Below are 15,357 nucleotides of genomic sequence, written 5' to 3' on the forward strand. Positions count from 1 at the left end.
TGGTAACTGTAGGCAGGTAGGGGGTGGCCAGAGAAGGTGGCCTGGGGGCGGTCCTTTGGGGTATGTATACTTTGTGCCTAGAGTTCTCTCTCCCTCTCTTTTCTGGTGCCATGTCCTGAGCTGTTTTCCTTTGTCACACCCTTTCATCTTGATGTTTTGTGAAAACCTGATTCCCCAAATAAACTTTTCCTCCTCTAAATTGTTCTTGTCAGGTGTTTTGGACACACACACACACACACACACACACACCAAAAAAAAAAAAAAAAAGAAGAACCTGACTAAAACAGTGTATTTCCAGTGGGGGCATTTTTCCAGAATTCCAGCTTGACTTGGGAAGTTCTGCCACTTGGAACTTGGGGAAGGACTCCCCCACCCCCGTCAAACCCTCAGTTAAAATACATGGAACTTGATATCATTTCAGGGAGGTTGTTCCCTAGCATCTGTGTTTTGCCCAAGTACCCCCCAAGTAATAATTTGGATTTGTGATTCTCCCAAACCAGCTGCTTTTATATCATCTCCTCCTACTACCAAATGGGAAAACTGAGGCCCGGAGAGTAGAAGAGACTTGCCCAGTGTCACCAGCAAACAAGCAGCTGACCCCAGGCCAGGCAAGAAAGTAAGACTCTTCCTAAGTCCCACTAAAAACAGGATGAGGCAGCTACAGGATCCCCTGAAAGATACCATTTCACATCTAATCGCTTCTTGTCACGTTGTAACCATTTTCCTCATATGGAGCCCCACGCTGATGGATCAGAAATAACATTTTCAAAGTTATATCTGCAAGGAAATGGCTATTAATGTTCTTCCTCTCCTTTTAGAGCGCCGAGGAATACATATTAATTTTCTCCCTACTTATATTGCCTATTTGCAAATTGTATTCACTACCCAGCGTTCCAATTTGTCCTACCCCTGAAGAGATGATGATGAATAAATGTGTTCCTGGAAATAAAGTAAAATACAAAATTTGTCACTGAGATTTATTTTTATAATTATTTACAGGGATTATTTTAGAATATATGGGGGGCAATAATAATAATGAGCACATGAGAGTTCTACCATGATTTACCAACATTAATTCCAAGTCTCTTCCTACTTTTCTGAAAGAATGCTGTTTGCAACTATGAGCCAAAGACAAAGCAAGCATCAATTGCACCTGGTACCATCAGGGCCGGAGGCTGAAGGCTGGATGCAGGGCTGCTCAGCCTTATAGTGGTCCTGGTCCCGGAGTCCTCCATTCAATACCTGATTATGCCACTAACGAGATGGTGCCCATCCATTTGCAACTAAGCTTTTCTCAGATGCAAGCTAGCTGATCTAAGGAGTTTTGATTACTATAATAATGCAATAGTTTGAATCTAGATTGTCCCCAAGGGCCCATATGTTAAAGGCTTGGTCACCAGTTTGGCACTATTGGAAGGTGGTAGAACCTGAGACAGGTGGGAGCTAGTAGGAGGTCCTCAGGTCATTAGAGAAGAGCCTTGAAGGGAAAGTGGGGCCTTCCTTTCTCTCTCTCCCTCTCTAGCTTCTTGGCCATGAAGAGGGAGTTTTCTTCCATCAAGCTTTTCTACCATGATGTGCTATTTCACCCTGGGCCCCAAAGCAACAGGGCCAACAGATCATGGACTGAAACTCCCGTAACTATGAACCAGGGCTGGGGATGTACTTGAGTGTGAAAGTGTTTGCCTAGCATGTGTGAGGCCCTGGGTTCAATCCTTAATACCAAAAAAAAAATAAAATAAAATAAAATCACTATGAAGCAAAATAAAACTCTTTATAAGCTGGTTAACTTAGGGACTTGTTACAGTAATGGAAAGTTGACTGACACAAATAAAAATGCAAACGAATATGCACATTCCCCCCTACCCCCCCCAAAAAAAACCACTCACTAGTGGTTATTTATTGAGCACCTGCTATATTTCAGGCACTAGAGGAACAAACAGGAATAGAGTAGATACCGTCCTTCTCCTGCAAGGTTTACATTATGGTGGGAGGAGACAGGTAACAAGTAGATAAATAATATGAAATCAAGTATGTGGAATACACCATTTCAGAAGGCACTGATACAGGCTAAGAAGACAAAAGCTGACAAGGGAGTAAGAGTGGGGGAGGTGAGGAATGCTGACTTAGCTACAGTGTCCAGGTCTCTGCTGGCCTCCCTCCTGTCAAATCCTTGATGAGCACAACGTGGGCGGGACTTGGGCCCCACTCACCCCCTCTGCACAGTGCTCTTGTGATGCACACACTGCCTGATTTCAGACAGCTGTGGTGTGTCCTGGGAAGGTTGCTCTCAGGGGAGGGATGATTGAGCTGAAATCCAAATCATGAGATGGACTCAGCCCTGGGAAAACCTGAGTGAAGGGTTTTCCAAACAGAGGGAACTGCAAACACAAGAGCTATGCCTGTTCTCATGTTGTCACTCTGCTTGGCCTGAGTGGTAAACTGGAACTCAAATGTGTCCAAGGACAAAATGCCACCCCAGACAAAAAGAAGAGTATCTCAATGTGATTGCAATAGGTGGACTAAGGCTTCAAGTCATGCATGAGCACACAGAAGTTCTAGAGCCCTTTGAAGCAACTGGGGTTTACTTGGAGAGGAAAACACAGAAGGATCGATAGCCCTTATCAATGACTGCATCTGCCCAGACACTCAAGACAAAATAGCACATGGACACACATGTAAATGCACAGACCCACAAGACACATGTCAGCCTTGGATCCAGCATTCCATCTGGTGGCTACAATCTGAACCCTGAACCCTATCCCTAGGCACACCCCAATCTCCCATCTCATTGCAATGGCTACTAGTGGCCAATAAAGTATGCAGACATTGTATATGGTCAGTAGTTCCTTAGAACTGAAAGGGTTTATAGCTTATACTCAAGTACTAAAAATTCAATCATCCAATTCATTCAATTCATTAATTCAAAAAATATTTATTAGCCAGGCTCACTAGAATGCACCTGCAGTCCCAGCAACTTGAGAGGCTGAGGATCCCTTAAACCAAGGACTTGGAGGCAAGCCTGGGAAGCATAGCAAGATCCCATCTCAAAAAATAATAATAAATAATAATAATAAATAAAATTTAATATGAAATTGAATATTTGAAACATATATTTATTTATTGAGTGCCTACTATTTGTCTGATACTGTTCTAACCTCGAAGGATGGAGCAGAAGAACAGTTTCTTCTTACCCTTTGCAGCTGGGGGGTTGATGGATAATAAGCAAATGCAGCATCAGGTGGTAATGAGATCTGTACAACAGGAAAGGAAAAGAAAAGTGCCAGGACACATGGAGTGATCAGGAAAGGCCCCACTGAGAGAGTGATATTGAAGCTCAACACTTTGTAGGAAGTGGAGGAAAGCCAAGTGGACAGCTAGGGAGAGATTATTCCCAACAACAGGAAGAGTAAGTGCAAAGGCACAGAGGCAAGAGTCTGCTGGAAAATTTGGGATATATCTGAGTAGCTGGAGTGAGTGAGGGGGAGAACAATAGCAAATGAAGTCACATGGGAGGACATGGGGGCACAGCTCACGGAGAGACAGATAGGCTGAAGTTAACACTTCAGTTTAAATTTTCAGTGAGAGAAAGAACCTTGAGCAGAGGATGGGGCATGATCTGACTCCCATTTGTAAAGATTGCTTTGACTGCTATGCTGCTATGCTATGGGCCATGGAGAGGGAGGCAGGAAGAGTAGGCTACAGGCAGGTCATCAGGGGAATCCTGGAAATAAGTAAATACACACACACACACACACACACACACACACACACACACAGTGCCAGGGATTGAACCCAAGGGTGCTTAACCACTGGGCCACATCCCCAGTCCTTTTTTATGTTTTATTTAGAGACAGGGTCTTTCTTAATTGCGAAGTGACTTGCTAAGTTGCTAAGGCTGGCTTTGAACTTTTGATCCTCCTGCCTCAACCTCCCAAGTTGCTGGGATTACAGGTGTGCATCACCATGCCCTGCCCACCTGAATATATTTTAAAGATGACGTCAATAAAATTTTATGATGGCTTGGACATGAAAAGTATGAAAAACAGGGTCAAAGGTAACCCCAAGATTTTGGGTTGAGAAACTGGAAAGATGGAGTTGTCATATAAAATGGATGAGAAAATTGGGGAATAGAAGGGTCCAGGGGTCTTTTTTGGACTTGATACTTTGAGAAGACTTTGAGACTTTGAGTGCAGATGTGAAACAGACAAATAGATGCAAGTATATGGAGTTCACAAGACAGATCTGGACCACAATTAGAAATCTGATTTCTTGGATGACATATAAAACCCTAAGACAGAAAAAAAAAAAATCTGAAGGTTGAGCCTTAGTGCACTCTGGCAGAGGTCAAAAGAATCACCATGTGACATGTGAAGGGGCAGCTGGAGAAGTTAATGCAGAACCAAAGGCAAGTTAAGACCCAGAAGCCAAGAAAAGAAAGATATCAAAAAAGATGGGGTTCCCAACATAACAGCCAATTCAGCCAAGGATCATCAGAGGATGTTGAAAGTGTTGAGTGAATAGGATATGCACATGGTCTCAAAGTATCACCCTACAGATAACCTACAAATTGCAAAGGGGGAACACACCTATACAGTGGAGAGGCCTAAAGGTCCCACTTTCCAACCAAGAGCTCAGATGCCGCATCTCCAAGGTGATACAACCTGACATTTTGGTCTTCTGATGTGATTCATTGAGAAGTACACACCTCTTGCATGTTATTCTTGCCAAATATGCTTAACCTGAATCCATTTGGGAGGAAATAGACAAATCCAGAAGGTGGAAAATTTTACAAGACAGCTAGGCTAGACTGTCCAAAATGTCAATGTCATGGGGGTTCTAGATAAAATGGCCTAAAGAGACAGCACAATGCATAATCCTTTATTGGATACTAGAACTGAAAACAGCTCAGAGGACATTTTAGGAGCAACTGGGAACATCTAAACATGAACTGTTTGATGATATTATTATAAAGTTATTTAATTCACATTACTCTGCTTAGTTATGCTAATGGTATTGTAGTTTCATAAGAAAATATCATTTTCCAGCCAGGTACAGTGGCACACACCTGTAATCCCAGCAACTCTGGAGGCTGAGGCAGGAAGATCACAGTTCAAAGCCAGCTTCCACAACTTAGCAAAACCATGTCTCAAAATAAATAAATAAATAAAAAGGGTTGAGGAGGTAGCTCAGTGATAAAGCACCTCTGGGTTCAATCTCCAGTACTACCAAAAAAAAAAAAGAAGAAGAAGAAAGAAAAGAAATATCCTTTTCTTTAGGAGATACAAACTGAAGAAATTAGGAGTAGACATCAAGATGCACATGATTTTAAAATAATTCAGAGAGAAAAAATGGGCAAAAGAGAAACAGAGAGAGACAGCAACATGGCAAAATGTTAAGAGCTGGTGAATCTGGGAGAAGGGTATTGGGTGTTCATTGTCCTATTTAAATTTTTTCACAAGTTTAAAAATTTTTGGAATAAAAGGTCAAGAACTAAAAGAAAAAGGGATTGATCAACTATATCTGGTACTGCTTAAAGCCAAATAAAGGGAAGACTAAGAATCAACATCAGCTTTAACAACACCAGATCATTGGTGACCTGGACAAAGGGGCAGCACAAGAGGTACACAGGAGCCACCTGGGAAGAGCTCTGTGGGCCTTGCCAGGAGGATTATGGGGGTAAAATGATCACATTTGTGTTTCAGAGTAATTGGTCAGACAGGTTGGGGAGGATATTTAGAAGGGGAAAGTAGGCCCTGAAATGCATCCTAGCCCCATTCCCCTCTGATGGAGACCTGAAGGGAGAGAGTAGCAATGGGGATAAAAAGATTTGGGGCTAAGCAAAGGTGTAACAGCCCAATATCTTTGACTTAATACTCGCCTGAGAGAAGTGGATGGAGGGGCCTAGGTGGTGACATTCACTAAAATACTGGCTGGGGGTTGGCGAGTCCTGCTTAGGACATGATGCATTCACACATCGTGCCCACCTCTGGGGGGAGAAGCAGGTGGGACACTGAATCTTCCCCACCCCTCACTCCCCTCCTCTGACATCGGAGCCAAGCTCAAGGTGCAGACTATGATTCAATGGGTCAGTGACCTGATGATGCCTTAGTTCACGAAGTCTCCACATGCTGGGAATCCCTCTGCCCAAACTCCTCCAAGTCCTGTTCACCCTGTGGACAAGCTCCCCCCGGGTGGCCCAGCTTTCAGTGACTGCTCCAGCATGTGAAATGCCACATCAATGCTTCTTTCACGTGCCTGGCCTCGATGCCTGCTGTAGTGGGGTCATGTACATTTATATCTGTTTCCAACTTACCAACAAGGACATGGTCACCTCCTTGAATACAGGGAACCAGTTTGTATCTCAAAGTATTCCCAGCCTTGTCCAGAAGAGATGATCAATAAACAAGAAAGGAGAAGGGGAGAGAGGAAGAGGAGGAGGAGGTCATAGCTTAACCCTACAGATGCCCTAAAAGCCAACTGTGGGTTTCTGAGCCACGGAGAACACTTCTCAATCCTATGGGTGGGGTGGAGTTGCAAAGGCCCTGGCCACCAGCACCCCCCTAATGCTTGAGTTAGACCCCCTGGTAGGAAGGCTCCCTAAGCACAGCCCACACCGCTCTTTCCAAAGCTGTTTGCAGTGACTCACCCAATTAAGAGCATCTACATAACAAAGCCTCACCGGGCCGCAGAGGTCACAGAGACTGTGAAGTGTGTCTTTAGTGTGTGTGGCAGAGAAGGTTCACTAATTACCAGTCATTTCCACCCCTCAAGAGCCTGTCAGCCTTTGAGATGCAGGGGATAAAAGAATCCCCAAATTCCCACCCCGCACCAATCACTTCTCTCCCTCCAGCCCACCCCTGCATTTCAAACCTGTGACTAATAAGTGCCAGGGATGGTTCCCTTCCCACCTGGATGAGAGTGGGGAGAGAAAAGAGGAAGCTTCAACTCAGGAGTATTTTTTAGCAATACACAACCGGGAGATTGCATCATCTCTATTCAACAAGTAAGCCAACGAAATTTGTATTTTTTTGGTTCTCCACTTATAAAAGGAAGCAATGTTCATAGTGGAAACTGCAGGTGAGAAAGAGGAAAGTCCTGAGATGATCACTGGTCCCACAGACATCCCTACAGCCTGATTTCTTAGTGACAGGTTCTTACTGTGGGTGTGGGCATGTTTCTGATCTTTCATAACTGGCTTTTTAAATGTAATGATCTGTCTCCAATATCACCCCCTATGAGGACATGGAAAGAATGTGAGAGCCAGCAGGGAAGCTAAACTAGCAGACAAGGCTCATGTTGGGCACTGGAGCAGGAGAAGGAGGTATTATGAGAACATCTGAAAGCTGAAGGAGGCTGTTTTGAGGCTGTTAAGAGCCCTGATCTTTAGAACTAAATCAAGTGATTTCCTCTTTGGGAACCTCAGTTCCCTTATCTGTGAAATGGCCATCACAGTATATGCCTTAAGGATTATTATGAGGCATAAATACAGTAAATCTCATGCTTGACAAACATACATTGGAGAAAAAAAAACAGCCTCTTCAACAAATGGTGCTGGTAAAACTGGAAATCCATATGTAATAAAATGAAATCAGACCCCTCTCTCTCATCTCGCACAAAACTCAGCTCAAAGTGGATTAAGTACCTGGGCATTAGACCAGAGACCCTGCACCTCATAAAAGAAAAATAGGCCCAAATCTCCATCATGTTGGCTTAGGAACCAAATTCCTCAACAGGACTCCTAAAGAACAAGAAATAGAATCAAGAATCTATATATGGGGTGAATCAAATTAAAAAGCTTCTTCACAGCAAAGGAAGCAATCAAGAACGTGAAGACAGACCCTACAGAATGGAAGAAAATCTTTGCCACCTGCACCACAAATAGAGCGTTAATCTCCAGGATACATAAAGAACTCAAAAAACTCAACTCCAAAAAAACCAATACAAAGGAACTGAACAGACACTTCACAGAAGAAGAAATAGGTATAGTCAACAAATACATGAAAAATTTTAAAACTACACTGAGATTTCATCTCACTCCAGTCAGAATGGCAATTATCTAGATTACAAGTAACAATAAATGTTGGTGAGGGTTTAGGTAAAAAGGCACACTCATCCATTTCTGGTGGGGCTGTAAATTGGTGCAACCACTCTGGAAAGCAGTATGGAGATTCCTCAAAAAACTTGGAATGGAACCACCATTTGACCCAGTTCTCCCACTCCTCAACATATACCCAAAGGACTTAAAATCAACACTATAGTGATACAGCCACATCAATGTTGATAGCAGCTCAATTCATAATAGCTAAGCTGTGGAACCAACCTAGGTGTCCTTTAACAGATGAATAGATAAAGAAAATGTGGTGCATATACACAATGGAATATTGCTCAGACTTAAATAAGAATGAAATTATGTATTTGCTGGTAAATGGGTGGAACTGGAGACTATCATATTAAGTGAAATAAGCCAATCCCAAAAAAACAAAGGCCGAATATTCTTTCTGATATGGGAATGCTGACTCACAATGAGAGGGGTGGAGGTTCACCAGATTGGATGGTGGAGAGACAGGAGAATGAATTGGACATAACATTCCTATGTTCATATATGAATACACGACTAGTGAAACTCCACATCATGTACAACCACAAGAATGGGAAGCTATACTCCATATGTGTTTGATACGTCAAAATACACTCTATTGTCATGCACAACTAAAAAGAACAAATTTTTTCAAAAAGGATTATTGTGAAGATTAAGGGAGATCCTGGCTGTGAGAGAACTATTCAGACATTGGATGTTTTATTACTCACTTTAATAAGTGTTCATTAATTAGTGCCCTCTTTTTACTTAGCCTGCTGCTAGTCTGTGCTGAGAATATAAAGAAAGCATCTGGTTCAGGCCTGGAGGAGTTTAAGATCTAATTGGAAAGTTGCACACACACACAAACACGAAGTTAAACATAAGAATTTAAATGGCTAATAAAAGATGTCATCAATTAGTAGATAATTAAGTGCCAGACAAATGGCACAGACAGCACTCCTGGGGTTCAAAGGTAAGAACGAACACAGAGGGACAATAATAACAACCACTTGGAGCACTTCCTAGTGCCAGGCACATGTATTATCTTGTTTCATTTCCCCATTGACCATATGAGGTAGAGTCCATTATGATATTCATTTTGCAGAGGAGGAAATGGAAACTTCAGAGAGGTTAAGAACTTTGCCCCAGGTCACACACCTAGTAAACAGAAGAGTGCTGTTCTTTAGAACCAGCAGCTGGGCCCTGGAGCCCACACAGGCTGAAGGGCCCATGTCCTGCTCTGATGGAGGCAGGGCTGGGGGTCCTGAGTCCTGAGGTGGATGGCACAGGAGGGAGCCCCCTGATCAAAGGCAGGCTGAGGCCAGTCGGTTGGTATTAAGGCAAAAATCCCAGGCTGGCTGGATGACTGGTCTTGGGAGACAGCAAGCTTTGAGGTAAGAAGATTCAATGAGAACATCAAAGACAATGCAAACTTTGGGGTAGGAAATGAGTTGTTCCTGAGGGTTTGGGGCAATGTGGGGTCCAACCAGAGCAGTCGGGAAGCGGGGGGCTGGGAAGAGAAACCTTCAGAGGATTTTGGATGGGAAGTAAGAGCTGAGAGCTGAGGCTGGGACAGAGTGTCCTGGGAAGGTGGAACAAGGCCATCCTTCTTAGAAACCCCTTCTTTCCTTACTTTTATCTTTGTGACATTTGGGGCTAATCTACATTTTGTTCCCATGACTTCCAGCCTCATTTAAGCATGTTTACTAACTCCTTTCACACTGGGCTTCTACAGGAAGTAGCTTGTTCCTTCATTCTGTTCATTCAGTAAGTGCTTATATAGCCTCCTTTAAAGGCATGTGTCACATGCCTATAATTCCAGTGACTCAGGAAGCTGAGGGAGGTGGATCAAAAGTTTGAGGCCAGGCTAGGGTTGTGGCTCAGCGGTAGAGCGCTCGCCTAGCTCGTGAGAGACCCTGTGTTTGCTCCTCAGCACCACATAAATAAACAGAATAAAGCTATTGTGTCCAACTACAACTAAAAAATAAATATTAAAAAAAAAAGTTTGAGTCCCAGCCCAAGCAACTCAGTGAGATCCTTAGCAATTTAGTAATGTCCTGTCTCAAAAAAAAAAAAAAATTAAAAGGTCTGGGGACATGGCTCAGTGGTAAAGCACCCATGGGTTCAAACCCCAGATCCAAAGGGGAATCAGTTGACACCAGCTGGGGACTGATCATCATTAAGGGAGACAGAGATGGAAGATGATTCTTGTCTTGACAGTTAACCCCCAGCAGACACCCCTCCAAACCCTGCCCTCTCAAGCCTGGCAGACCGGCCCTCCCCACCTCAGCCAGCTCCTCAGGCCTTGAGCTTCAGCTGCCACCCCTTGCCTCCACAGCCCCTCTTCCCTGTTGAAGAAGTTGGTTCTCCACCAGTGAAAGGCCAAAAGACCCCCTTTCCTTCTGAACAAGTTGGCAGGCAAGTCTTTTGACTCTTCAAGGGAAACTTGGTGAATCTGACCAAAGAACTGTGTGGTACAAGTAGTCCCTGAAGGACAGAATATTCAGAAGCAAAAGGGAGACCTGAGAAAAATATTTGAAAAATGTATTCCTATAAGTGACATTTACTGAGTATTGTTGATTTTCGTGGTAGAATGGGGAGTAAAAGTAAGAATGACATCATTGGTGCCCTGAATGCTTTCCAAAATGCGGGAGGTGGGAGAAGAAGGGAAGTAAGGATAGAGATTGAAAAGAAAACAAAAGAATCAACTCTGATCCCAGAGACATGATGCATCTTGGCCAAGGTCAGAGGTTGGGAAAAGTGCAGAGCAGTGTGAAAGAAAACCTCCCCCTCCCTTCCCTGATGCTCAAGACCTCAAAAGCATCAGCCCATCACCTTCCCAAGGAACTGTAGCCTAGGTGTGTTCCCGTGCCATTGATTGCTTTCCACAAACATTTTCTGAGCACTCCAAGGTACCAGGCACTTAAGCTCTTAAGCTCTGCTGGGAAGAATCAGAGTTGATTGTCACCTAAGGTGGTCGATCTTGACAGTGTCCTTTGATGCCTTAGAAACCTTAATCAGACATATTGAGCGCCATCCAGCCTGTGGGAAGAGGGGCTAGAAGTCAAGGGGAGAAACTCTGTACATTCTCGAACCAGCTGGGGATAATCAGTCCTTTCCCACTGGGCTTTGGTAAGAGCTGAATAAGGTAACATTGTGAGGCTACCTGAAATAGTGTTCAGGACCCAGAAGGCATTCAATAAAACCATTAATATGATTGTCTCATTCAATTCTAGCATGACCGATTCTCTTTGCTGAACTCAACAATTTTTTGCTTGAAATCATTATCTGGTTGTGTTGGAGGCCTTCAGCCAGACTGAAGTTGGAGCCCCACACTTTACCCATCAGAGGAGCCCCCAGGCACTACTGAACAGCAATCACCATCAAGTGTTTAGAAGCCACCCTGTGAACCAGGCTATGGCAAAATCAGTTGATATTGTCAGTTGTTTGTGAGTGACAGAAACTAGCTCAGGCATCTTAGCAGAAGGATATCAAGAAGTTCACAGGATCAGTGAGAAGGCTAGAGCTCCACACTTGGGAAATGGACAGGATCTGACAGTGGCTGGGAAATGGAGATACAGTTGATAATGCTACTGGAATAGTCTAGTTAGGTCGCTGCCTGCGTGGCTGCCATGATCACAAAACCAGACATGGTGGTGACTGTAATTTCCTCTCTGCCTCCCTGAGATAGTCAATGCCACTGCCTTAGGCTCAGTGCTGCTGCTGGGCTCTCAGAATCTCTGTCACAAATGACAAGGTTTCTGTACTACTCCCAACTCTCTGTTCATCCCTGGAGAGTTAGAGAGCTGGAAAGGGCATCGTGTTGGCAGAGTCTCAACGGCCAGGCCTGGAGTAGCTTCTGTAGGTGGAAGCAGGCCCTGCTTTCCAACCAATGCGAAGGGGATTCAGATGCAAGGCAGCCAAAGGTGACAATATATATATTTAAACCTTAAATGTGCATTATATAAGTTTACTGTTGCACTGAGAGTTCAAGGTATCACCAGGTAGGACTCCCAGTAACTTTTGGCTGTTCTAAAATGCCAAAGCCATCCCCCAAAGAATGTTTGCCTTTCTAAAATAATACTTGAATGAAAATCTTTCAAATAAATTTCTAAGACCTTTCTGGACCACTGTGGTGGTGTTTTCATGGTGTAATGCCATTGGAAATAACACTTGCTAAAGTATGTTTGGCTGCAAATATACAAATAGGAAATTAATTTTTCTAACATAATAAAGGTTTTGGAGGAGGGTGATTGCTGGTGATTGCACAATGTCCCAATAACATCAAGTATTAAGTCTTTCTTTTATTCTCTTGAACTTTTCCTCATGGTCACAAGATGGCTGCTACAGCTCTAGATATTAGATCTAAGTTCAGTGAAGGAAGAAGGTTAAAAAAAGGGGGAGGAAGGAGGGTTAAACTATCTGCATAATCCCCTTTGATCATGAAAACATGTTTCTCAATACTTCCCACCTGCTTTATCACTCCTTTATTTCTTCTTGTTCCTCGTTTGCCTAAAGTGGGTTATAAGGTCAACCCTAGCTGCCAGGATGGTTGGAAAGAAGAAAACAGGATTGTCATGATTGGTCTATGCCAATCACAAATCACATACTGGACTGGGTACATTATTATAATGTGAAGATGAGGAAAAGGAGGGAGGTGGACATTAGACAGTATATCTAAATTCTAATATCAGATTTGGTCATCGCAGGATTGGAAGTTGAACACACAAGCATGGGGGACAAGAGCTTTTCAGGAAGAGGAAACATAAGGAGCAGAAAGACACAGGAATATGGGGGAAACAAAGAAATTCTATTTGGTAGGTGTGTAGACAGCTGCACTTCAGGGGAACCTATTCTATGGAAATAAAATCACTGATTGCAAGGATATGGACACAAGGGATTTTATAAGGAAAAGCAAACTGCTAACAACCTATATGCCCATTAATAGGGGAATGGTTGAATAAGTGTAGTATAGACATTCTGTGGAATACTATGCAGTTAACAAGTGAATGAATTATCTCTATGTCTACAACCCATTATGTTATCAAGAAGGAAGGAGGGCTGGGATTGTGGCTCAGCAGTAGAGCTCTCGCCTAGCATGCTCGGGGCCCTGGATTGGATCCTCCGCACCACATCAAAATAAATGAATGGAATAAAGGTATTGTGTCCAACTACAACTAAAAAAAAAGAAGGAAGGAGCAAGGTGCAGAGACCCGTAGTACTCTTTTTTCACAATACCCTTTTTTGTATAAACCAGCAGTAACATAATAGCCCCATAGTATCTGTGTGTAGCTTATAGGAAAATGATGACTATGGCAAAAGGAATGGAAACTTACATTGGATGCCTCAGGAGACTGGGTGAGAAATGGAGAGGGGTTGGGGGAGATCATTAACACTTTTCTTCAAATATCTTTGAGTATTTTCCTGATTGTGGGGAACATGTGTTTGTTTTATAATTCTGGAATGCAACTTGAAGAGTAGGCTGGAAGTAGATTTTGGAGTCAAGTGTTATACACAGACAGTAGGGAACCTCTGAAGATTTTTGAACAAGGGAGTTATGTGGTGAAGAAAATTAACCAGGAAAGAGTATGTCTGATGAATTAGAAGAGAGAGAGGCTGAAGATGGGCAGAACAATTAGAAGGTTCTTGTAGCAGCATCTCATTTAGAAGCTAATAACTGAACTGTGATTGCAATAACATGTGAAGACAGGCAGAGGAACAGGGGCCCAGGCTAGAGTCTTGGCAGGGGGTGGGGGATGGGGTAGGATACATGCCTGAATGTTAGGAGGACTGGTAATGGGGAGAAGTATGTATTTTCTATTAAATTGTGTCAACCAGCACTTCTTTGAACTTTCAAAGCCTGAATAAGTGACCGTAAAACTATAGATAGTTCTCTTCTACCTCCTCCAAGATCTACTTATTTGACATTTACAATATAAAGATTCAAAATAACCATTATCTTTTTACAAGATTTCTGTTATCTCCCCCTTTTAAATTGAAAACATCTTGGGATATGAGACCATAAATAATGGTCTCACAAAGTACAGTGCACCCCCATATGTAATCACTCACTCATTCAGCATAGTTGATGTATATACATACACATGTGTGTGTTCTGAATTTATTCCTTTGAGGAATATATATATATATATATATATATATATATATATATATATATATATATATATATTTAATACACACTTTCTTCATTCATTCCTTGAAGGACCAGCCCAGTCCTGCTCCTTGGACTTTACCATCCAGAAGTGAAAGGGGCAGATTCTCAACAGGAAATTCTGTTTGGGCCAAGGATTACAGGAGGTGGGAGGGGGACAGAGAGGTTGTGCCTAAGCTAAGACCTGAAGGAAGAGGAGGAGTGAGCCAGGTGAAGAAAAAGACTAAAGATCATTCCTGATAAAATGGAAAACATCAGCAAAGCCCCTGAGATGGGAAGCAGAATAGCACATTTGAGTTAACCAAAAGAAAGCCATGGATAGCAGGAGCTGAGGGGTAGGGGGAGTAGAAGACAGACAAAGGCGGAAAGAAAAGATCCGCCAGCCAAAAGATGTTGCAGGCTCAACTTGATCCTAAGAGCAGTTTGTTGTTGTTGTTGTTGTTGTTGCTGATGTTTGAGACAAGGTAAGTTGCTGAGGCTGGACTTGAACTTGAGATCCTCCTACCTCAGCCTTCTGTGGTTCACTTTTTCCCCCCTTTAAGAAAGAATACTCTGAAGCCGGTCATGGTGGCACATGCCTGTAATCCAGCAGCTCTGGAGGCTGAGGCAGGAGGATCCCAAGTTCAAAGCCGACCTCAGCAAATTAGCCAGGCCCTGTCTCAAATTAAAAAATAAAAAGGGCTGGGGGTATAGCTCAGTGGTTAAGCGTTCCTAGGTTCAATCCCTGGTACCAATAAAAAAAAGGGGGGGGGGGAGGATGGAGAAAGAAAGCATGCTCTGGCTTTAGCTGGGACTGTAGGGAAACTAAGGGAGGGTAAATGCTCTGTTTTTCCCAGTAGGCTAGGAGCTAGCCAGGAGCTGAATTGTGCTCATCCCATTTATAACTGCCTAGTCTCTTTTCCTCTACTTGGATCCTCTTCTGCACAGCTCTGGCCTCAGCTGTAAGTGCTTGTAGTTAACAGGTCAATCCTTCCCTCATCAGAGAAGTAAAAGACCAGGAAGACTCATGAAGAGTAACAGGAGGGCTGCTGGGGATCTGAAGAAAAGAGACTGGGGTATGGATAGGAAGCCAGTAACACAAGGCCAATTTCTTCTCCCTGTGCCCCAA

The sequence above is a fragment of the Ictidomys tridecemlineatus genome, chromosome 1 (genome assembly GCF_052094955.1).
Source record: "Ictidomys tridecemlineatus isolate mIctTri1 chromosome 1, mIctTri1.hap1, whole genome shotgun sequence".
NCBI classification, from domain to species: Eukaryota; Metazoa; Chordata; class Mammalia; order Rodentia; family Sciuridae; genus Ictidomys; species Ictidomys tridecemlineatus.